General features: G+C 42.1%; 1 non-coding gene across 1 annotated transcript; it reads right to left on the bottom strand.

The window, feature by feature from the left end:
* Positions 1–6,757: 6,757 nt before the first annotated feature.
* LOC142018749 (U1 spliceosomal RNA) lies at positions 6,758–6,921 on the bottom strand. Its single transcript, XR_012646920.1, has one exon. It is a non-coding gene; the product is annotated as a U1 spliceosomal RNA (small nuclear RNA).
* Positions 6,922–10,663: the final 3,742 nt, after the last annotated feature.

Here is a 10,663-nt window from a genome sequence, read left to right as displayed (position 1 = left end):
GTAGTGTTTCAGCTCATGAAATGGTTCAAAGGACTGGAAGGTCTAAAACTGCTCCAAGTGGCTCACTCCATTTACCTGAACTTAGGAAGTTTTAGAGGTGGGTCAAGACTGGCAGGGGAGAGGGGAAGTTCAACCATTGTGCTATTTCAGTCCTCAAACTACATTTGTGGCTATGGACAGTTGCATTTTTGTTTCATTGCTTGGAGGAAGTGAAAGAGTTTTTTCCTCTTTCAACCGCAGTAGGTTTTCTTATGCTGTAAAACAAAACCAAGAATTTGGCTCAAGAGATGGAAGACACTGTTCCCCCTTTTAGATCTCTTACACATTCACTTCTCTGTGTAAGATGTCATTTCTTTTTTTGTATTTTATCATTTTATAATTCACTCCGTTTCTGCTTATCAGTGAAACAAAGGTATCAAAATGACTGTAAGAAAAGAGCTTCTCTGGGTTCCTTTTATATTAATTGCATTTTACAATGCTTAGGCTTAAAAGTCAGACACTTTGGCTTCTACTTATAGTTGAAAGTGGACACACATCATCAGTCTCCAAATATAAATGGAATCCAGATGAGCATTGCCCTCCTGCTCATGTGAATATAAAGTTTGTGTGGTTGGCATCTAGATTTAAAGTTGGCATGGATAACAATTTAAGAACAAATACATAAAGAAGTCTATCCAAAAATAGACCCAGAGACAATTATTATATGATCCTGCTGAGTTCATATAAAGCCAATTCAGGTTGGTTGGCAGTGTGCCATAATGGATTATTTTCATTCCTCTCTCTTTTTTATTGCCTGTGGGCATCAGACTTAATACAACTGCCTGAATTTAGAAGTTTACTACCAGTGAAGGTGAAATAAATGTTTCTGCTCAGCAGTTTTGGACCAGAGACTGATTATATACATCTAAGTAGTTCTGTTAGTCTTACAGAACTCAAGGGGTATTCACATTCATAAAGTTATCTAAGTGCACAAGTGACTGCTGGCTCAGATCAATAGCTAAAACTGGACTCTTGTCGTCAGACAAAACTCGTAATTTTAGATTTTGCATTTAGAAGAATGGGTAAGAGACATTGGAGTCCAAACTGTGTTTGTACTGAACCCAGCACAGCTTGGCTTTAATCCTGATTGGGACTTACTGGCTTCTTGCAATAATAATAGTTAATATAATAATAATTAACAGTATAGCCCATTTTAACACTGTAGTATCCTTTGGGCACCAGTTTAACCCCCGTCCCCAAATTATACAAGTGAAATTCTTATTGGAGTTCGTAGCAAATAGGATCATAGGTAATTAAAACTCATAGGACTGGTTATGTTCCAAGGTTTAAAGGAAATGCTGGGAAGGAGGGAAATTCCTGGATAGATCAGGGCTCTTGAGAGACCCCAAATTTATTGCATTCTGTTTCCCCACTGGCATTGTATTACAGTCCCTCCCCATGTGGATTGTCTACCCCATCTGTAGGACTATTCCTTGGACCAAGATCCAATAGTGAAGAGATAGAGCACAATGAGAGTGTAAGGTGGGTGGGAAAGAACAGGTATGATTAAGAATGTTTATGTGGGGAGGTGGGTGTGGAAGTAAATGAAAGCTTTTCAGAGAACAGGGTACACTCAACTAACAGATGAAGTAGGGTATTCTTTCTAGTATTAAAGACCGCTGCAGGTGTGGGAAGGGCCTTAGTTCTTAGGAAGTAGGCTTATGCTGGCAGTGGTGCTGGAACACTTTTTTATGGAGGGAGGGCTGAGTTGTGGCTGTTTCTTTTCATTGTTGACACCCTTCCCTGCTCCAATCTAGGGCCATAGCTGAGGGTGGCTGCAGAGCCCCAGCCTATGTCCAGGAGTGGAGCCCAGTGGCTAGGATCTTGTGTGGCAGTGTCACTAGGCTCCTCAGCACAGGCCAGGTTCCTGCTGCAGGGCCAAGCTGGATGCAAAGCCTGGGGTTCTGCAGCACCCGTGACACCCATATGTCTTTCAATTATGTATGCTGGAAAGTGGGTAGGATAAAGAATGCTGAAGCTGCATGCTGCAGGTTGAACCTTTCTACTTTGGCACCCTCCGAACCTGACTGATGCCAAATGAGAGAATATGCAGGATCACAATAGGTCAATATTTTCTAGCACATTATTAAACTTCTTACTGGGCTCTTAAGAGACATTTAGGGGTAAATTACAGCTAAATAATGGTGCAGAACACTGAGATCTAGGATTACAGTCTGTAAACAAACTTAATGTGACTGTGGAAAACTTGACACACCCATGGTAAATGGCCATCCGACTAATTAAAATGGACCCAGATTATGGATGTTGCTGGATGAGAGAGTGTTGGATTAGAGAGATTCAACCTTTATTGAGCAAAATAGCAAAGCTGGTGAACTTGACAGAGCTGCAAACTAGTGGGCAAAAAATGCTGCTTTTTTCACAGTGTGTGCTGCTGAAAAGTATGAGATTTTTCACAGAAATGTACCTTTCTCTGAACAAAATCCAGAATTCCAACAAATTGAGAAGTTGTTTATAAAATAAAGAGACTGTTTTTCAAAGGGAAAAGAGGGTTTAGGTTTTTTTCATGAAATTGGATAATCACTCCTTTTAAAATGAAATATGAAGCTCTTTATGTCACAACTGAATTTCACTGCAAATATTTCACAGCTCTAATCTTTCTAAGTGATGGAAAGACAGGTTAGTGGTTGATAATGACAATTTTAGTTATTTTAAGTTGGTGATATGTTCCTTGTGCATATGGAAGACTGAACAATAGCAAGTATTTTAAACAATCTCAGCTGTGATTTATTTATAATTGGAGATGCATATCTTCTAGAACTGGAAGGGACCTCAGGAGGTCATCTAGTCCAGTTCCCTGCCCTCTTGGCAGGATCAAGCACCATCCCTGGCATATATTTTGCCTGATCCTTAAAGGGCCTCCACAAGGACTGAACTGACCACCATGGGTTTAGTGAGCCAATGCTCAAACCACTGAGCTATCCCTCCCCCTGTGACTAGACCACTGTTTATAATACTGTTAATGCAACAATAAAACTAATAACAATAGAACAACAGTTTGAGCCTGGCTGCATAAGTGTAGAAAGTGGAAAAAAAAATCCATCATGGAATGTGCCCCACAGCCGCACAATTCTGCAGTGCCACAAGCATAAAGCTGGTGCCTGCAAGGCATGATTGTGCCAGATTAATGCTTTGTGAAATATGATATCGAAAGTATATTCTTCCACACAAAGGGAATGATGATGATGATTGTGATCTGTTCTGTATAATCTTATTTAAAATGTCAATTCTGAAGTTAGTCGGGTAGTTGCTATTTTCTTACAAGACAGTAAATCTAAGGTAATATACTGAAATGCCTAAATTAAAATGTAATACAAAACTAGTAGTGATCTAATCCTTCTGTATCTCTTACTCCCCTTGCTTTTCAGAATATTGTCATTGATACAAATCACTTCTAATAGCCCAAGACTACATAACATTTTTGTAAAACAAAACTATGGCAATTATTTATTCATCATAATTGAATGCCTCAGAACCAAAAAGCACATTTTGCAGACTCGTCCTACAGAATAGTAAATTACTTTCCTGGAACCACTACAAAGACCTGAATTAATTACCACTGAGATGCACATTAGTGGATTAGTATGAACTTTCATTCTGCTTTCTGAGTTAATTGACTTTCAAACTCTGACTATGACCTTATTTTAATTTACATGTTAGAAACTATGCATTGTTAAAAAGTAAGCCACCATTAGATGATCTATCACTTTAATATCATATTTAGAACTATTGATATCATAGCAGGTGGGGTAATGATGCAGTGCATGAGCTATATGTAAAGCAATGATGCACAAAATTATTCACAATTTACACAACAGCAACACTGAAAACACTTCTTAGGGATTTTCTATGAACATACTAATTATTTTTTAATTGAAGCAGCTATTGAACCCAGACAGTAGTGAGCCCCTGCCACGATGCTAAGCAGTGCACAGATACCGGGACAGTCCCTGCCCTAATGACTTTAATGATCAGACAGAGATGCAACAGAAGCAAGAATGACAAACAGAAGTAAGACGAGGCAGGGAGGATAAGTCAGCAACAAAGGGTCACATTATAGCAGAGGTAGTTTTGCCACAGCTCCACGGTCTTAAGGATTTTTATTTGTCACTGGTGAGCTACAAAGCTTTTATAAATGTGTGACACAGGTTGCTTAAAAATCTCAAATCAGTATCCAGCATACAGGCAGACATCAGAATTATTAAATGAAATGATTGAAAAAGGGTCTTCTTTTCACTTTTCTGACTCACCTGGCTTCCAGATTTTGTGCTGCTCCTATATCAGGTGTGATAACAAACACTACAGACTGTACAGTGCTTATGCAAACAGGGAAATATTAGTAGAAACAGAACTATTGTGCTTGAAACTTATAAATAGGGGTTAATAGGATGAGCAGGGAAACTTCAAGTGTAGGGATCAAAGGATAACTATTTTAAACCTTCAAAACAAAAAGCAGTCAAATAGCACTTTAAAGACTAGCAAAATGGTTTATTAGGTGAGCTTTCATGGTCATTTTTGTATTAAGTGCTCGTGTTCTATGATTTTTAAATAGATCATCTGAAATTTTTAGAACAAAGGCCTCGAAGTATGCAGCACCCCTGGCTTCAATCCTTGAAGATGCTCAGTTTTGTGGAAGCTCAACACTTCACGAGTTCCTTCAGTTTTTGCTTGTTCCTGAGGCCAGTCCTGTATCTGTTTGCACAGCATAGAAGTGTTGCACACTACAGCAGGAGCACAAGAAGACACTGAAAGCTTAAGAAATGGTTTACAGCCCACACACTTTACCATGGTAGCTGTATGGAGGATTAGGTGTCAGAAGACATGTGTGGACTGTATGAAAAGAGATCTGAGGGTGACTGTGTCTCAGAAAAAAAGACTTCTTATATAAAATCCTAAAGACTGAAGTTCAGCATAGAGCAGCCCTTTTCTTTCATGCCCAGGCTGTTGTTATGGTGAGAAACAGCATCAAATGCTCAGAATAGGAGATAGTGTTTGGTTATGTACGCATATGCACATTTTCTGTTTATGACCACTGCAGGACTAGCCATCACATTAGTCTCTGCTGAGATGCCCTGCCTGGGGTATAGACTTTATATTTATGAGCTTTCTAGACACACGCTATCTGCAACCTTTTCTTCTGTAGTGATCAAGAAAAAATGTAATGATGACAAACAGGGAGTAAATAAGGCAAATGTGCTCCATTTAAGGCTATTATGTATAGCTAGAGATAAATTGGAACATCACAGATGAAATCCTGCCATAGTCATATTAAATATAATCAGGCAGCATCTGCCTTCATTTTTCTAGATATGTTACAATGAAAGAACAAGCTCAGTTTGTAAAAGTCACTCATTTATAAAATTGTCCTTTTCTCTCCACAGAATTTGCAGTAAAGAAAATATCTACTCCGTCTTGTTGGCAATGCACTCTCTCCAACCTGAATGGATGGTAGTGACTGAGGGTGGGAGCTGTGCCTGTCCAGCAGGAGGGAAGAACAGGACAAATAGCTACTTTAAAATTCCCCACTTCCTTTGGGTCACAAAGGGAGGGAAAAGTTGGCAATTACTTCAGCCAAGGGTAGACCAGAAGAGTCTCAAGAGGGACACAGACCTGCCATGCTTACCAAGGAAGGAAGGGAATTTATACCCTCTTCCTTCTGGCCAGAATCCTCTCTTGTTATGGACATGAACGGGCCTCTTTCTGAAGATCATGTATTTCAGAACATGGTATCACTGGCACACTGAGGGCTGGCCCTATCTCCCATCTCTGGATGCATATCAGGATTATTAGCAGAATGACATGTTACCAGGAACTTACTGTGGAATGATTGGTTGGTTGGTTGGTTTCCTTGTACCCAAGGAGGTCAAAAACCCATCAACGATGGCAAATGCTACAAGAGAATAGTGAGGCAGGAATTTGCTTAGTATGGGCATTAAGAATTTATAATACCACTAAGATCAGCTAAACATGGGGTTCTTCTTTCCTCATGAAGACAGAGGCACCCTGTCAGTTAGTGACAGTTTTGAAAGTGAGCCTTACAATGGCAGTGTTCTCTGCACATGACCTTGGGTCCTACTAATTCAGGGTCAAAAAACCAGCAACTTTGATCTAACTAGGGCTGGAGGTTTGCAGGGATAGCCATGATTCAATATTTATTGGGACTCAAATAAACACAGGGCATAGACTGCTAGACTTTACCGATCCAGTTTCAGGAGCGAGAAATTAAGTCAACTGAGCTAGTATGTGAATCTAAGGATGAAGTACTGTGCAGAGGGCCCACATATAAGTGGCAAGTTCACCTAGAGATTTGTAGTTGAAACTCAGTGGTGATATAATGCCGAGTTGGATTGGAAAGCTGGCCATAAGCTTGGACTGGCTGATGCCCCTTGCACATTCCTTGGCAAACTGATAGCAGACCCTGGACATGATTTGTGAATTTACAAGGGGGTTGACTTGATGATAAGGGCTATGAAGGATTTGGGAAAGATATAATATGGAAATATATCTATCTCATATAACTGAAAGGGACCTTCAGAGGTTATCAAGTCCAGTCCCCTCACAGCAGAACCTATCATGATCCCTGGCAGATATATATATACATAATGTATTTGCCCCAGATAGCTAACTGGCCCCCTCAAGGGCTGAATTCATAACCCTCAATTTAGCAGGCCAATGCTCAAATCACTGAGCTATCCCTCCCCACAAGAAAGTGTGAACACAGTCCCCCACTACCACAAATTATGCCGTCAAGTTCCCCCGCACTTGGGGAAATCGCAGGGGTCAGCCCACCTGCAGTGCAATGGATGAGCCTCATCCTGGGAAAACCACGTTCACGATCATAGTATCCCCCTGCCAGGTATGGTACAGATCCCTTTTCCAGAACTGCTTATAATTTGGTCCAAAATGAGACAGCAGAGGGTAAGGCAGTTTGACAAAGCTAGAAGGCATTTGAATACAGAAATAGGTAGTTTTGGTTTCTGACACATGTTGATGGATATTTGGCTCTTGTGTGGTCCCTCTTTATGCTTCCCTGGTTCTACGCAGGTTGCCAGTGAAGCAGGCCATGAATGAACAGCTCAGTGACCACAAAATTGATTAAGATATGAAGGTGCTAGGCCAGCAAAGTTCTTTTTCAACAAAGTCTTAGTATCCCACTAACACATTGTCCATTGTGGACACCTTCTGGTTTGATATTTCTGTTATAAAATCTTTTTCCTAGCATATCCTATCTGTCTTCATGCTTTGACCACCCCCCACCAAAACACAGGGTGGAGGGCCAGTTGAGATTTCTATTTCTACATTCAGTGTATGAGATTTCACTCCCATCCCCCATGTTGACAATGTCTGTGTAGTGAAGAAGGAAGAGGAAGACAAAGATCTTTTTTCCTAGACTTTCCTATCCTCTTTTTTCTAATTTTGAGAATACAGTCTGTCCCTGTGCTATTTTCAGGGATTGGATGCAAGCATGAGGGTGGGGACCCCATGGATGGCCAGTTGAGAACACAGCCTGTGCACAGAAGCCTTATAGAGCACAAGAAAGCCAAAGACACTCCCATCAGCAACTCTGTTTGTTTCAAAAACTTTCCTATCTTCTCTTTCTTCAAGCTTTTCAGGGTCCCTGACATTTTCAGGAATTGGATGCAATCACAGGAGTGGGCACACTCAGTGGATGGCCAGTTGAGAATACAGTTACAGAAAAAAGAGATTGCTGTAAACTTTTTTGCCATCTCTGTGGATGCCCTACTTTTCCTTCCTTCTGATGGGAAAAATGGACATTTGCTTAGCATGGGAAGGGAATGAGAAAAATGCAATCTGGGAAGACGATATCAAAGACCAGCAAGCATACCCAGAATGCTAGGGGGATGAGGAAAGAGTGGGATAGGTTCCCACAATGCACTACTGCAACAGTCAATATTTGCCAGTTGAGTTTGGCACCAATAAGTAGACTTTGTGAGGAGCATGTGGGGAGGTGAGGACAGTCATAATCGAATTTATAAATTCCAGAGTTACAAAAATTGATATGAATAAATTCAAGTTTATCTCATAGTATAGATACAGCCTAAGGCCCATTAGGCCAGACAAAGACAGCCCCTCTGAGATACATATTTATACATGGATGCAAATAAGTTATGTATCACTCTTGACATATCAGGGAGCCATCTTCTGACGTATTAGGGCACCACCTATTGATGGTGCAAAAGCTACCAATTGCCTTGCATCTGTTGGTTCAAACAAACATCTGTATCATGCTGTCATCCTGACCTTATCTTAGGATGGCTCAGGTGTCCCTGTTATCTTTGAGGAATATGTTAGCATTGTGGTGTTCTGGTATGACCTTTCTGGAATGTGTTTGCATACAAGGCCTGTGCCTTTTAGGTATATGTGGTTCTGCAATATCAGCCCCATTCTAGACAGATTCTATAAGCAGAGCCTGACTCTTGCTCACAACTTTGTTTTATATCAGCAAAATGTTGACAACTTTAGGCCAGGACTCATGCCTCCTGCCAGGCCTCTGATACATGAGCTTATGTTTCAGGCCCTCTGCTTACGCCAGCTAAATTTACACATAAATGCTGTGGAGTGGATGGACAACATCCATTAGGATGTTTCATACTGTGTTTGGGGGTACACATATTGGACTGGGGTTAGTTGTGAACATGTAGGCACATAACCTTAACCAGTGTTCAGAGGTCACTATTAATGATTCATGAACTCAAACGGGGGTTGAGAAGGTGGCAGACAAGCTAATTATCGGTGTCCCCTTCTGACAGGTGCTCAGTGCAAGAGCTAATTCAATAAGGGTCTAGTTCCCTGATAATCTGAAGTTGGAAGTGGATTTAGAGGAAAGGGTGCCCTGAGGTAGCTGGTGATGGCAGACTGGGGCTCTTAACGTCTCAGACAGCAAAGAAACAGTCCTCGGCTTTTTTTGCCCCACCCCCTTATCTGTCATATGAGGGGAGAGTGATAGGGCACCAGTAACAGGCAAGGACCTAGTTGGGAAAGGGAAGGGTTAATGGCAGCCCTCACAAATAAATTGAAACAATGAAAGAATGAGGACCGGCATGGTATGGTCCATTTCCAGGTATTTCCTCGGTGAGCTAAGACATATGAGACACAATAAAACCACATCCCATAACTCTTGGCCTTCTCCTTGTGCGGTTGGGACAATGTATATGTTTTACTATGCCACTGATGCACCTCACACTTCATTTGTGAAACTGTTCTAAACCTAATAAATCTTACTAATTGATGGATTTTTTTTTCTGTTTTTCATTTTATGGGGAGATTCTAACTGGCCACACTCCAAAGCTTTATAGAATAGATTTTCAAATGTAAAGCCTCTTGCAGAAGGGGCTCTGAGTCTCTATGGCCGTGTCTACACTAGCCCCAAACTTCAAAATGGCCACGCAAATGGCCATTTCGAGGTTTACTAATGAAGCGCTGCAATGCATATTCAGCACTTCATTAGGATGCGGGCGGCCGCGGCACTTCGAAATTGACGCGCCTTGCCGCCACACGGCTCGTCCCGACGGGGCTCCTTTTCGAAAGGACCCCACCTACTTCAAAGTCCCCTTATTCCTATCAGCTCATGGGACTTCGAAGTAGGCGGGGTCCTCTCAAAAAGGAGCCCTGTCGGGACGAGCTGCGCAGCGGCGAGGCACGTCAATTTCGAAGTGCTGCGGCCGCCCACATGCTAATGAAGTGCTGAATATGCATGTCAGCACTTCATTAGTAAGCTTCAAAATGGCCATTTGAGTGGCCATTTTGAAGCTTGGGGCTAGTGTAGTCGTAGCCTATAAGCTGATCACTGTACAGAGGGAAGAAAACAATTCATGCAGTGCTGAAGGAAGTTGGGCTTTAAAGTGCCTGCGTTACACTCATACTACAGAAAAGTCTACTGAAAGAGCAAGAAACCTCATCATACTATGCCAAATAGATGCAAACCAAAAAACAAGCAATGAGGTATAATTGACTCAGAGAGCTGATAACAGGATACAGCCTGCCACCTGTAGGGCACTTGTGTGATTCCACACTGAGTTCATTTTGGCTGTGCCTACGCTACAGAGTTTTGTCAACAAAACAAATGTTTTGTCGACAAAACTCACAGAGTATCCACCTTCCAAAGATGTTCTGTCAATAGTCAAATAGACAGAATGTGGCACTTTGGTTCACAGCATTCTGCCCTTCCCCCAGAAGGCAGATCACCTTTGTCGACACACTCTGTTGACAGAAAGCCAGTGTGGACGCTCCAGGGGCCCCTTCCTTTGACATACAAGTCTTTCATGGTGTTGGCCAGCTGGCCCATGGTTCAGCATGTCCACAGCAATCACTGCTCTATGCTCCCTGCCTCTGGCCATTCTTAAAGCTGCAGGGAGCCCCAGAACTCCTGTGGTAGGAAGCTAAGAGTAGGGAAGCAGCCCAGCAGCATGATGTCTGCTTCACGCTCTGCAGCCACTCCTTCCTGGTCATCTGAGACAGCCAGAAAGGTCCTCTCTCTGGGACCCTCCAGGTAGCTGCTGGAGTGATCCTAGGACCCCCTGGGGCACAAAACACCAGGCCCTGTCCTGGACTGGGCTCGAAGTCAAGGACATCCTCAGCCTCTGGG

This window comes from Carettochelys insculpta, chromosome 10 (genome assembly GCF_033958435.1).
Source record: "Carettochelys insculpta isolate YL-2023 chromosome 10, ASM3395843v1, whole genome shotgun sequence".
In the NCBI taxonomy this organism is placed as follows: domain Eukaryota; kingdom Metazoa; phylum Chordata; order Testudines; family Carettochelyidae; genus Carettochelys; species Carettochelys insculpta.
This window is presented reverse-complemented; position numbering and strand designations above follow the sequence as displayed.